At 34.7% G+C, this 13,154-nt stretch overlaps 1 non-coding gene across 1 annotated transcript; it reads right to left on the reverse strand.

The window, feature by feature from the left end:
• Window positions 1-1,121: 1,121 nt before the first annotated feature.
• TRNAW-CCA (transfer RNA tryptophan (anticodon CCA)) lies at window positions 1,122-1,193 on the reverse strand. Its single transcript has one exon. It is a non-coding gene; the product is annotated as a tRNA-Trp (tRNA).
• Between the last annotated feature and the right edge of the window lie 11,961 nt (window positions 1,194-13,154).

A 13,154-nucleotide genomic window follows, 5' to 3' on the forward strand; every position in this document is an offset into this window, starting at 1 on the left:
AGTTCGTAACTTCTTCCAATCATCGAAGCAAGCATTTGCACAAAAATACAAGAATCTATCATGTTTGATTCAATTCAGCATTATCTCAATCTCCTTTCTTCATAACTCCAGATTCTTGGTTCTTACTTTCTTTAGTGATAATTGGATCTAAGGTTATCACATCCTCTGTTGTGCGAGAAGATGTCACTGGTGCCTTTGGTAGAGACTCCCATTTTGCATCTGATTACTCAACTTGAAGACTTATCTGACCTCTAAACTCTCCAGGCGAACCTCAGTATACAAGGTCCTAACGAACTGTTGAGCAACATGTTTAGCATTGTCCGACGAATTTTTTTGCACGCCTTAAAAGTAAGGCTTCAACGCCTAGAAGAAAGTATTCATAATGCTTCTTCCCATGAAAATACAATTCAAGAATCATTGATGCCTCAGAGCCAGTTGAGACAAAGAAAGACGAGGCTCTTCAGTCGAAAAATTGACATAAGAGTAAAAAACATCGGAAACTGTTGTGTTTGTCAAAATAGAAACATATGATTAAATATATATCTTTTGGGCCAGTGAGACCGACCTCGTATGAATTTCTTCCGGCCTTACTGATCCCGACCAACAATCATATAAAGATCTCAATTTTGCAGAACCTTCATAATATGCGAAGATTACCATTATAATGATCATCAAAGATCTTAGGTGTAAAACATCCAACAACTCTCTTAACTATTAGAGAAGACACCAAATTTTAATAACAAATTTTAAATACAATTTCATTTCATTCTTCTTCTCAATATATTAATTTGAGTGTTGAAATACTAACTTCGTAGATACTCTCACTCCACCGTGCAAGAAGGAACAATTTGCCATAAGAATTTCTAATTATGAGAATTATTTGAATTACTTAAATTTTTTTTTTTTTTTTAGAATTTCTAATTTTTAATGTGTGTTTTTCAAAGAATTTAAGGTGGGACTCAAGTTTTACCGAACACAAAATTTAATTTAATTATAAAAAATTGATCGGTGGTAAACACAATTTCTTGTAATACTGTAACAATATTATAGTATTTGGTTCACCAACATCACATAGCCGCTTGCGGGTAAACTGCCGAGATTTAGAAAAATAAAAGAATGAATGAACCTGACGTGAATCGAACACGCAACCTTCTGATCTGGAGTCAGACGCGCTACCATTGCGCCACAGATCCATTTGTGAAATTCTTTTCGTCTAAAAACTATAAAACCTAAAATTTCTCTTATTTTTTACCTTTATATTATACAGTATCTTTAACATGTGGGATTTTTGTTTTATTTGAGATTTGTTCGTTGGAAATAAAAGTATAAGATGATTTTGTTATTGAAAATGTTTTCAGTCACATTCAGAGTCAACTTAAGCCACATTTAATAATTATATTTAATGGCAAAAATGATGGTGTTAATTTAGTTTGGATGCATTAAAATGAGATTTCAACATTCTCTTTAATAAAAACTAAAATAACAAATAAATTATAACTTATGTAGCTTGTTTTTCTTTTTAACTTAAAGACATTAGAAAATGTTATTAAAAGTTAATTAAATATGATTAACATATTATATTATAATGACGTTGTTTAGGAGTATAATGATTATTATTAGCAAAATAATGACAATATAATGGTTATTATTTCTTTATTATTGTACATCACTAATTATAAAATTGTTCTAGTATCTAATAAATTAAGATAGTATTTATAACATTGATTAGTAGGTGTAACAGAAATTAATTAAATCGAAAATTTAAACCAAACTAAATCGAGAAAAAATAGATTTTTTTAGTTAAACCAAATTGATGAAATCTGAGGTAGTTTGATTTGATTCTCAATTTTATTTTTTTAGGAGCCGTCAAATCATGTATGACTATAGTTATCATTTTTTATGTTTCAAACTCTCTTTGTTAGTTTTCAACTCTTTTTTATATATTTTTTTTTTGTTATTGCTTCTTATTCAACAAAATTCTTTCTAGTCTTGTTAAAAACTAGTTTTTATGTTTATTTGAGATGCGAAGCATACAAATTTATGTGTATGACAATATTTTTTTGTTATTGTATTATTTGTTTGTTACTGCTTTATAAGGATTAAGTACAATTTTTAAGTTGTTTGAAAAATAGAGCATGAAATAGATGAAGAATATTATATGAAATATATTATTTTAAAAGAGAGTGATGTAAACTGATGAACTAATCCAAGCAAAATTGATTAGATTTAGTTCCATTTTTTAAAAACACTAAAAACTGAACCGAATCAAACAAATGGAAATGATATCGGTTTAGACATTTTTTTGGATCAAAAACTGATCCAAACCAAACCGATTACACTCATATTTACGAGGGTCGAAAACAAATTATTGTATTACAATATATAAAAAGAGGAATAATATTATTACAGGTTTTTGTTTAACGCTATATCATCAACTATATAGCTACCATTAAAACATGCCACCATGATGACTAATATACCCCTCACTTTATAATTTTTTTTCAAACATATTTGGACATTTCAGTAATTCAATAATCTTCCAATTAATATTATTATTCTTTCAATCATGTGTTGACATGTGGACATAAAAATCTCTCACCACAATAAAGTAAAAAATTTCCCTCCTCAAACCTGCATCCTTTTAAACTTTCGGCTTATTTTCGAGTTTCCAGCATTCCCTTTCACTCTTAGGTCAAAGATGATGAAATTTCCAAGGTATTATGCTTTCAAACACCGCCTTCTTTTAATACTATTTTATAAACGTTATCAGTATTTCAGTCATCCTTTACAAGGATCCATATGCGATTTCGTTCATTTTGATTTTAACCTAAAGTTTTCTTTCAATATGGTTTTATAAAAAAAAATCATCTTTTTGTCTCGTTTGAAATCTGGTTTTCACAGGTTTAATGTAACTTTATATTTTTTGTATTTTGACAACATGACTTTACAAGTTCATAAATAAAACATGGTTTTCACATGTCTTATATATATTTTTTAAACATGTTAGTACAACATTGCATTTTCAAGAACTCGTGTTTTGTATAAATGTTGTCAATTTTTTTTCTCTTTTAATGACTATTAAGTTACATGTTTTTTGTAGTCTAGTTTCCCCTGTTTTTAGGGTTTACCAAGCTTTTTCTTTTGACACATGTTTATGTTACATGACACAACTTTTTTATTTATATGTTACATGTTATTTGAAGTATGCAATATGTTGTTCATGTTCATCATTAAATAGATTTACACAAATTTTTATTTATCCTAACTGATGTGAAAACCATATTTTATGTTCCTTTACACTCAGATAATCTTTTTCTTTCAATTTTATTGAGAGAAAGAAGTTTGAATATTTACGAGTGTTTTGGAGGAAAAGATGAATACATAGGGCTTACAAGCTCTTACAACTTGGGCATAATATTCGGGATTACACTGAATATTTCATCCAGGTAATCTTTTTCTTCGGATTCACTTATCAAAATGATTCGAATATTGGAGCGTTTTGAAGAGAAGACAAATACATAGGGCTTACAAGCTCTTATAACTTAGGCCTAATATTCGGGATTACGACTGAATATTTCATCCAGGTAATCTTTTTCTTCAGATTCACTTATGAAAATTATTTGAATATTGGAGCATTTTGATGAGAAGACGAATACATAGGGCTTACAAGCTCTTATAACTTGGGCCTAATATTCGAGATTACGATTGAATATTTCATCCAGGTAATCTTTTTCTTCAGATTTACTTATGAAAATGATTCGAATATTGGAGTGTTTTGAAGAGAAGACGAATACATAGGTATTACAAACTCTTACAACTTGGGCCTAATATTCGGGATTACGACTGAATATTTCATCCAGGTAATCTTTTTTTTCAGATTCACTTATAAAAATGATTTGAATAGAAAAGGGTTAATGTGAAGGTTTGAGATTAAAATGATCGAAGTAGGGAAGTTTGAAATCAAAGGAAGTTGAATGGATACCCTCACAAGGACTTGATATAAGAGGACCCCCACAATAAGTTGAGCATAAATAAATAAATAAATAAGTTTTTGTTTTCGACGCACTTAAAAATTAAATTTAAAAAATAGATCAAAATAAAATAAATCAACAAGGATTTAAAATAATTTGAATTAAATAGGGGATACAAAAAATTATTAATCTAAATCAATAAGTTACGAAAATAAAATAAAATAAAGAATGACAAGTATGCGAGAATGAAACTAATGGATAAAAAAAATATGAAGGTCAAGTATTGAACCAAGGGCTTGGTGGGAAATAGAAGATATCTCAACCACCAGGCTATGAGCTACTAGTTAGGAATATGCACATCCAATTAATGTATAACAACAATCGCTTGATTTTAACAAAAAAAACGGAAACGGACCAACGGGGCGGCCGAATGGCCCAATTAAAATAAAATAAAATAATGGAGCATGGACTTAGGGCGGGACGGATCCGACCCAAGCCAGGTATCATTACTATGAGGCCAAGTGGAAAACCCTAGAAACAACACAAAAATGACTGCCCCTCCCCAAAAGAGATCTCAGAAATCCAATTTTTCTTTCATGTTCATCCTTCGTGAACCTCTTCAACCTTTTCTTAAAAATTCAAACAGAAAGCACCTTGAGTCATGAAGACCCTCCTTCATAGTTCGACCCAAAAACTCTCTCTGTTAAACCATTGTTTTTTCAAAATACAAGAAAAATTTATGAAAACAACAACATCCTAACACATGTTAACGATGGGTCACGGTTCAGAAACTGATAACCCGACGAAAATATGCGTCATTGAGAACGACACAGCGGCTAGGAACAGGTGCGTGGTGGCCTTCTAGCCAGGAAGAACGAGGCCACCAAATCGCCTTCATGAAAGCTCGGCTCTTAAGGCTCTCAAGCGGAAAAAATGGTTCGTTCTAGAGTTACGACAACAAAAGCATATATCAGTTATTGAAGAGGGTAAGTAAGATTACCAAGCAACAATGAATAAAAGACATGCAGATTTTCCGGTCAAGAGAAATAAGATTTCGGGTAAGTTGTTAACTCCTTCAAAATAAATTCTTCTTACTGCTATAGATGCCTATGATGGATTTATTTTTATGATGTTGTTGATAATTTCAATTTTTGCAATGATGTAGATTCGTGCTTGGCTCGGTTTGAAATTTTTGTGATTTTTTTATTATGGTTTTTTTTCTATCTGTATGATTTTTGTGCTCCTAGCCTCCTCTTTTTCCTTATTGCTTCCTCTTTTTATATCACTGTAATAGCTTTTTTGTGATGTTGCTGGAATTCATTCATAGTAATGAAAATGGGAAACTTTCTGAGATGCTTCATTGTGTCCTGTTGATTTAGTGTAACTCTGCTATACACCATTTTCCTTGTTTATTGTTTGAACATAACAGGACAGAGCATGTTGCTATAAAGTCCTAACAGCAATATCAATTTATTTTCTTCTCCTTTTTGTTTTTGACACTATTTGATTTGTTTTTGTATAATATTACTGAAAAATAGAAAAAAGAATGTAAAGATATAATTTATTTGCACTTTTTAATATAAATATAATATTACTGTAAAGTAAAAAAAAATGTAATTTATTTGCACTTTTTAATGTAAATATAATGTTATTGTAAAGTAGAAAAAATATAATTTATTTACACTTTTTAATATAAATATAATATTATGACTATGTGGTTCAATTTATTTAATCCAAATCGGTAGAAGCAAACACATTATTATCAAGATTATTACTTTTGACTCAATCCAAATTATAAGTTAAATGAAATTGTTGTCACTATTAACCAACCTAAAAACTTTTGTTAAAATCTTAAAAGCAAAACCAAGGTAAACCAAAAAGAACCTATTTTTTTAAAATGCAAAGATATAACTCTATGTAGTGTACGATAGAAAACTTATGAAAAACAAATGTATGAATGACATAGTAAATGAAGATCTTATTTTTTTTATGTGAATTGGTAAATAGAAAAAAAATTCTAATAAAAATTAAATAAATGACATTAAAATAAAATTGAAATGAAATAATTTATGAATATTAATGATTATGAATGAATCCTATTTTTATGTGAGTTGGTAAAATAGAAAAAAATTTAATGAAAATTAAATAAATGACATTAAAATGAAATTAAAAAATGGAATGATTTATGAATAGGAATGTTTATGAATGAAGATCATGTTTTTTTATGTGAATTGGTAAATAGAAAAAATTCTAATGAAAATTAAATAAATATCATTAAAATGAAATTAAAAAATGGAATAATTTATGAATATGAATGCTTATGAATGAAGGTCATGTATGCTTATGAATGAAGGTCATGTTTTTTAATGTGAATTGGTAAATAGAAAAAATTCTAATAAAAATTAAATAAATGTCAGTGAAATAAAATTTTAAAAAAAGGAATAATTTATATCAATGAGTGGATGCAAATTGATAAATACAAATGCTTGAAATGTAAATGAATGCCTTTAGGCGGAGCAAAATTTAGGGTATAACAGTTGCCCCTATTTAAATATCTTTACCATATGGCATGAATGATGATAATCCTCATGGTATCCAAAGTGAAATGTATTTAAATACAAAAGACCTGAATTTTGCCCCTAGATGTGATGACATATTGTGCTATGAGTTGAAAGATCTCTTTTTGGTTTGTTGGGGATAAGATGGACCCTAGTGTGATTTTTATGATGGATGATGGACAGACCTGTGGGGAATGATGGGAATACGGTAGCGGTATTTCATAGGAAATGTCAAAGGCAATGGGTGAAGACTCATTGGGGATGACAATTTACTGGGGAAAAGACAATGGGGAACATCCAAAGTACAAATTATTAATAGGTCTAGACATGACCTGCCACTTTAGAATGTATTTGATAGTTCTTAAGATTTGTCATAAGAAATATTCAAAGTATATTTTATCAAACAGGTTCAAACATGACCTAACCTTTTAGAATGCTTCTGACAATTCTGGGGATCTCTTGTAAGAAATATATCCAATCAAAGACTTTGGAGATTTCTAACATAAAATATACCCAAAACAAAAAAATAGACGGGAGTCTTCTTATGAGAAGATTATCCATATAACACATTGGAGTTTTCTTACTAGAAAATCATCCACACAAACTAGATTAGGAGTCTTCTTACGAGAAGATCATCAATGCAAAACGGGTACGATGATTCTTTCCAAAGAAATCAATCAAAACCAAACATCATTGGGGTTTTTCAACAAGAATAACATTCAAGCTTCTGGAAATTCCTTAAGAGTCACTCATGACTTTCTACGAACTGTCGTATTACGCGAAAAACCGGCGGGAAACGAAGAACAACAGAGCCGCCACCGTGCGTTATTTATCCCAAAAGAGGGAAAGGAAACGCTCAGAGTAAACCTGGAAAAAGCATGGTCTCGCGACCAAAGAGAATGGGATCGGGAGTCGGTTATGCGGAGGGAAGGTATTAGCACCCCTACGCATCCGTCGTACTCGACGGGATCCACGCACAATAGGAAGGGAAAATGGTTGCTAAAACACTGCTCAAACAATCATCTACACAGGCTGAAAGAGACACAAGGAAACAAACAAGACTGACTCGGCAGGACATCGTATCCTGGGCCTACTTAGTCTATCAAGCATAGACATCAGAGTCAAAGTAGTTCGGACTGGGGGAAACGACACATGCTCGCTAGGATGTCGCATCCTATGCATACGTATCTCCTTTGGACGAAGGAGAATCAGAGCATTCGTAGCTCGGCTAACACGCACACAAACAAACACAGGCAAAGGCAAACGTGGAGCCTGAATGCCAATCACTGGGCTTACATCAGCATCCGAACCAAAACACACACACTGGAACCCGAACGCCACTCGATGGACTTACATCAGCTTCCAAGCACACAACAACACAAAACAAAGACACAGGCGCCCGGAGAGATCTGCTCATCTCCTGCCTACGTACCTCATCTGGTATGAGGATCAGGGCGACGTAGTTCCCCTACGAAGGGACACAGGACTAGCCTAACCAGATGACAGAGGGAGACACAACTAGGGAGACTAACTCGAGCCTAGATGTTATCATGCAAAGTTGTCCCTAAGTCAAGGTTTCTAGCTAACTTGCACAGGAAGCAAGCCTATCCTATTCAACATAAGCAAACAGCAAATCAAGCATTCACAAGTAGCACACACTATATGCACACAAATGGGGCTCAATCAAGGGGTAAGACTGCAAGAGCAAGTCGTCTGTACAGGGGTAGTATTAGCTCTTAACCTTGCCATTGAGGGGCTAAGGTGAAGCTGATGAAAGGAGAGTGAAGATAAGACTTCACAGCTCTTATCCCTGGTCAGGGAGAGCTTCAGACAAAGGAGTGTGGGTTCAGAATATGGGAACCCTTCTACACTCAAGACTCTGACACAACTGTACATTGTACAAGATCTTGGGTTTGTGTCCCAATGCATCAACACAGTAGTGTGAGCAGAGGGACGACTCAACAGAATAGCGGGGGATAGATTGCATATCCCTTGGGTTCCGCCAATTGCCTCATAGAGGTCTTTACCTGCTTGGGGACAAAAGTAAACAATCACAAACATTGCCTCTTAAGGAGGACTTCAGACAGGTGCCTGGCCAAGTAACAGGCCAGGTCTTCCAGACTACATGGAGACAAGAATGTTATACCTCAGTGCAAATTGCTTATCAAGCAAAGCAAAGCAATATTAGCAACTAATGTACCTGAAATCAATCAAATATCATCAGTATACCAATCACAGAATTAAACAGCAGATGGTTCACAATCAACCTTAAACAGACAAACACAATCCAATGCACCAAAGTGCAAGTCAACTCAAAGGAGCCAAGCATCCTACAACACAAAACAAGTTAGTTTACAATATCAAATGACATCTCAATCAAATGTGAATCCACTTCCTTAAGGTATTTTGCTTCTTAACCTGAAAATCACATTCAAACATGAGATACAAGACCACTAGGGCAAGCCTAGGGTCAAAAAGAAGTAAAAAAGTCAAAACAGCAAGTGAAACATGATCAAAATCAAGATTAACCAAATACAAAGAGAATCCAATTGGTCTCACATCTAAACTATGCACTAAATTTATTTCATGCACAATTTAAGTCAAACTAGGCAAATGTGAATCATATATGAGCAAACAGAATGATCTCACTCAAACAAATACCTAAACAGCTCAATAAATTCCACAAAAATTCCAGCCTAAACAGGATACATTCAATGAACTACATGTCAATTTTCATGTCATTTGGACAAGAGGAAGTAGGTCAATGAAAATCATAAAGTCAGCAGAAATCCAAACAAGCCAACACATGGTAGCAAAATGAGCATCAACATTCATCAATCATAAAATAGTGAGAACAATTAAGAAATGAATGGGACCAAAGCCAAAGTAACAATGAACATGTTATGAATCACTCCATCAAATTTCACATTCATATGATATGGTATGAGCATTTCACAAGACTTGGAAGTCAATCACTCAAATAAAACCCTAAAATGTCTAAACAGCAAATAAAAATCTCAATCAAATAGGAAATGGCTCAACAATTCCTACAAAAAATCATGGCAAAACTAGACATACAGGGGAGATCACATGCAAAATTTGAAGTCAATTGGAAAAGCATAGGCATATCAAATAAAATCATGAAGTTGACCTAACCTAGTGTGACACAAATTGTCACACTCAACTTGCACACATCATAACTTGCAAACCATAAATCCAAAACTCAATAACTATACATCAAAATAACCAGCAATGAGTCAAGAACAAGCATGTGAAATTTCATTCAGTTTGGATGATGCATGATCATTTCATGTTAAAAATGGTAAAACATACACAAAAATGCACACAAGTCAAAGATCAATAGGCAAAGTCAAAAATCCACCAAGCACAACTTGAGTTATCATGCCTATAAAATTCTAGATTAAATTATGAATCTAACAAAAAAACTCCCACTAAATTTGGACTAAAATTGAATTTGTTTGGATTTTTTGAAGTTTTATGAAATATTGAAATATTTATTTAAGTTTTTAATGAATTAAATGGATTTATTAAGCAGCGGATGGCACAATCGTAAATACCCCGTCCAGGCCTAAAACGGTGCCGTATGGTTTTAATGCGCTGGCGGTTTCTTACTGGGCCAAGCCGGCGCCAAACAGCAATTTGAAAATGGCCAGGAAGTGAACGGATCAAACGCAGTAATTTTCCAGAATTTTTCACGTTCATCCCGCGTTCTTGTTCTTCATCAACTGCAGAATTGGTTACGAGCTTTCCTTCACCAAAACACGCAAACGACATACTGATCTCTCCGTCTTTCCACATAGGTCATGAATATGGCAATGATTTTGGCTAAAGGTTATCACACACAAAGATCCAATCGAAAGAAGTTTTGATGCATAAACTTAGATCTACGATATCTTGATGCACAGTGGATGAAATTGCATGGTTCAAACGCCAAAACGATCTATGTTCAACGCACTACAAGACGCATATGGCAATCGCACGAGTTAACGAGTTCGAGAAACTCACCTTCTTGAAGCACAGTGTGGAATCCTTGCTTGTTTTGATCCAAATCTTGAAAACAGATGAAGGATGATGATTATGAAGGTGATTGGTGAAGAACTCTTAGCTCAAAGATGCACGAATCAATGGATTTTTGCAGCTGCCATGGAAGAACTCAAGACTTGGACAGTGTGAACTTGCTCGGTTTTTGCCTCCAAATCCTTCAACAGAACTTCAACATTACCTACACATGAAGATTCAAACAAAAACTTGCAAGAACAATGGTGAATTATTGAAGAATTGATCAAAAATGCTTATGTGAAAATGGAGAAAAAGTGAGAGAATTTGTGAGATTTTTTTGATTGGATCTGAAAAAGTGATTAGTGATTCCTGAAAACAGTTACAATTAGCAATATATACCAATGCCTTAATAAAAAATTAATCCAAATTAGCAAAATGGAAGGATTAGTGTTAAGTGCAATTTTTAAGCTTTGGCCAAAATGCCCTTTCTTAAACCAGTCCACATATCAGTCTAAACTCAATTCACACAAGTCAAAAATGCCATTTGGAAGGTGTTGCAAAAAGTCCCATGCCAAAATTCCATGTATTTTGAGTTTTGAACCATTTTGCCCTTGGTTTTTAATTGTTGCACTTGAAAATTGACCTTTTTATGTGAAGGCTTTTGGCAAAATGTGATGATGGATCATGAAAGTACACATCAAATGTGGTTTGCTCAAAGAAAAACCATCCAATTTGACCATTCCATGTGAAAGTTATGCCACTTTGATTTCGGGCATTTTTGGAAAATGACTGGACCATATCTTACCAACCACACATGGGAATTTCAAGTTCTTGGACTTTTTGGAATGGTGAGATCAAGATCTTCAACTTTCATGTTGGACAAAATTCCATCTGAAGCTTGTATGATGAAGTAATTTTGGGGAGAAAAACTTTCCATTTTGGGCAGCTGAAATTACAGGTCGCCTGCCATTTTAGGAAACTTCTTGTCTGACCTCCAATTCTTCAACCTTGGTCTTTGATATGTCAAATGAGACTTATATGGACATGAATGAAGCCTTTCAAACCATCTCCCACCTTCAAATCCATAAAATCAGGCACAGTTGACCACAGTTGACCACAGTTGACTTTCTATGGTTCCAGCTGAAATTCAGCTTGACTGATGACTTCTGAGCATCCAATCTTTGTCCAAATCACTTCACAATGATCTTTAGACCATATGAACTTGATAAATCAACCATAGGGCTTTGTTCCAATGGAAATAGCACATGCTTGCTTGTTTGACTGATTCTCCTGACCAGTTTGACCTAATTTGTCAGTGGGCTTGCACATGGGCAAATGGACAATGCAATGTTATGCAGTGGACCATGTTATGTTAATGACCTAATATGAAATGAATGTACAAAAGGTAGGGTGCAAATTTGAGGTGCTACAACTGCCCCTATTCAATCAACTGGGAACCCGAACGGATGAGAGCAACGACTGTCAGACTTTCAGGGTAAACAGGGATTGAATACCAAGAACCGTAGAATTTGCACAATGCTGGGCATTTCTGTTCTTGTTTTTGTTATTGTTTTTTCTGTCTTCTCTTCAAAAGCACAAGCACATCCAGACAATCGGACGACAATGACCAGGATCCGAAATCTCAACTAGATGCCAACGGACAACTAGGAAAAACTCAACGTTTACCAAGACCAACGGAGAGGTAAATCAACTCTACTGGGGATAACCAGGAAAGGATACAACCATACGTCAGCGGACGTAATGGGAAAAACTCGACGTTTACCGAAACCAACGGAGAGGTGAATCAGCTGGGACGACCAGGAAAAACTCGACGTTTACCAAGACCAACGGAGAGGTAGCCAGACATCATCGGATGAATGGGAAGACTCGACCAGACGTCATCGGACGAAAGGGAGACGCTCGACGTTTATCGACACCAACGGAGAAGGAGAAAACTCAACCAGACGCCAACGGACGAAAGGGAAACTCAACGTTTATCGACACCAACGGAGAAGGAGAAAACTCAACCAGACGCCAACGGACGAAAGGGAGAAGCTCGACGTTTATCGACACCAACGGAGAAGGAGAAAGCCACTTCACGAGGGAAAGGCACCACAATCAGAAACCGAATAGGACGTCTACTGGGGATTCTGGCTGGGAATCAACCAGACATTAATGAATGACTGGGAACAGGGTATACAATCAGACGTCATCGGACGAATGAGAAAAACTCAACGTTTATCGAAACCAACGGGGAGGTAAATCCGCATGGGGAAGGGTACAGCTAGACGTCATAGGACGAATAGGAAAAACTCGACGTTTATCGACACCAACGGAGAGGAGGAACAACTCTGAGGGGAATCAACAGTCATTAATGAATGATCTGTGAGGGATAAGCAACTAGACGTCATCGGACGCATAAGAAAAACTCGACGTTTATCGACACCAACGGAGAGGAGGATTCTTCTGAGGGGAATCAACAGTCATTAATGAATGATCTGTGAGGGATAAGCAACTAGACGTCATCGGACGACTAGGAAAAACTCGACGTTTATCGACACCAACGGAGAGGAGATTCAACTGGGGACGACCCTGTGGGGAAAGA

Source organism: Lathyrus oleraceus, chromosome 6, assembly GCF_024323335.1.
Source record: "Lathyrus oleraceus cultivar Zhongwan6 chromosome 6, CAAS_Psat_ZW6_1.0, whole genome shotgun sequence".
NCBI classification, from domain to species: Eukaryota; Viridiplantae; Streptophyta; class Magnoliopsida; order Fabales; family Fabaceae; genus Lathyrus; species Lathyrus oleraceus.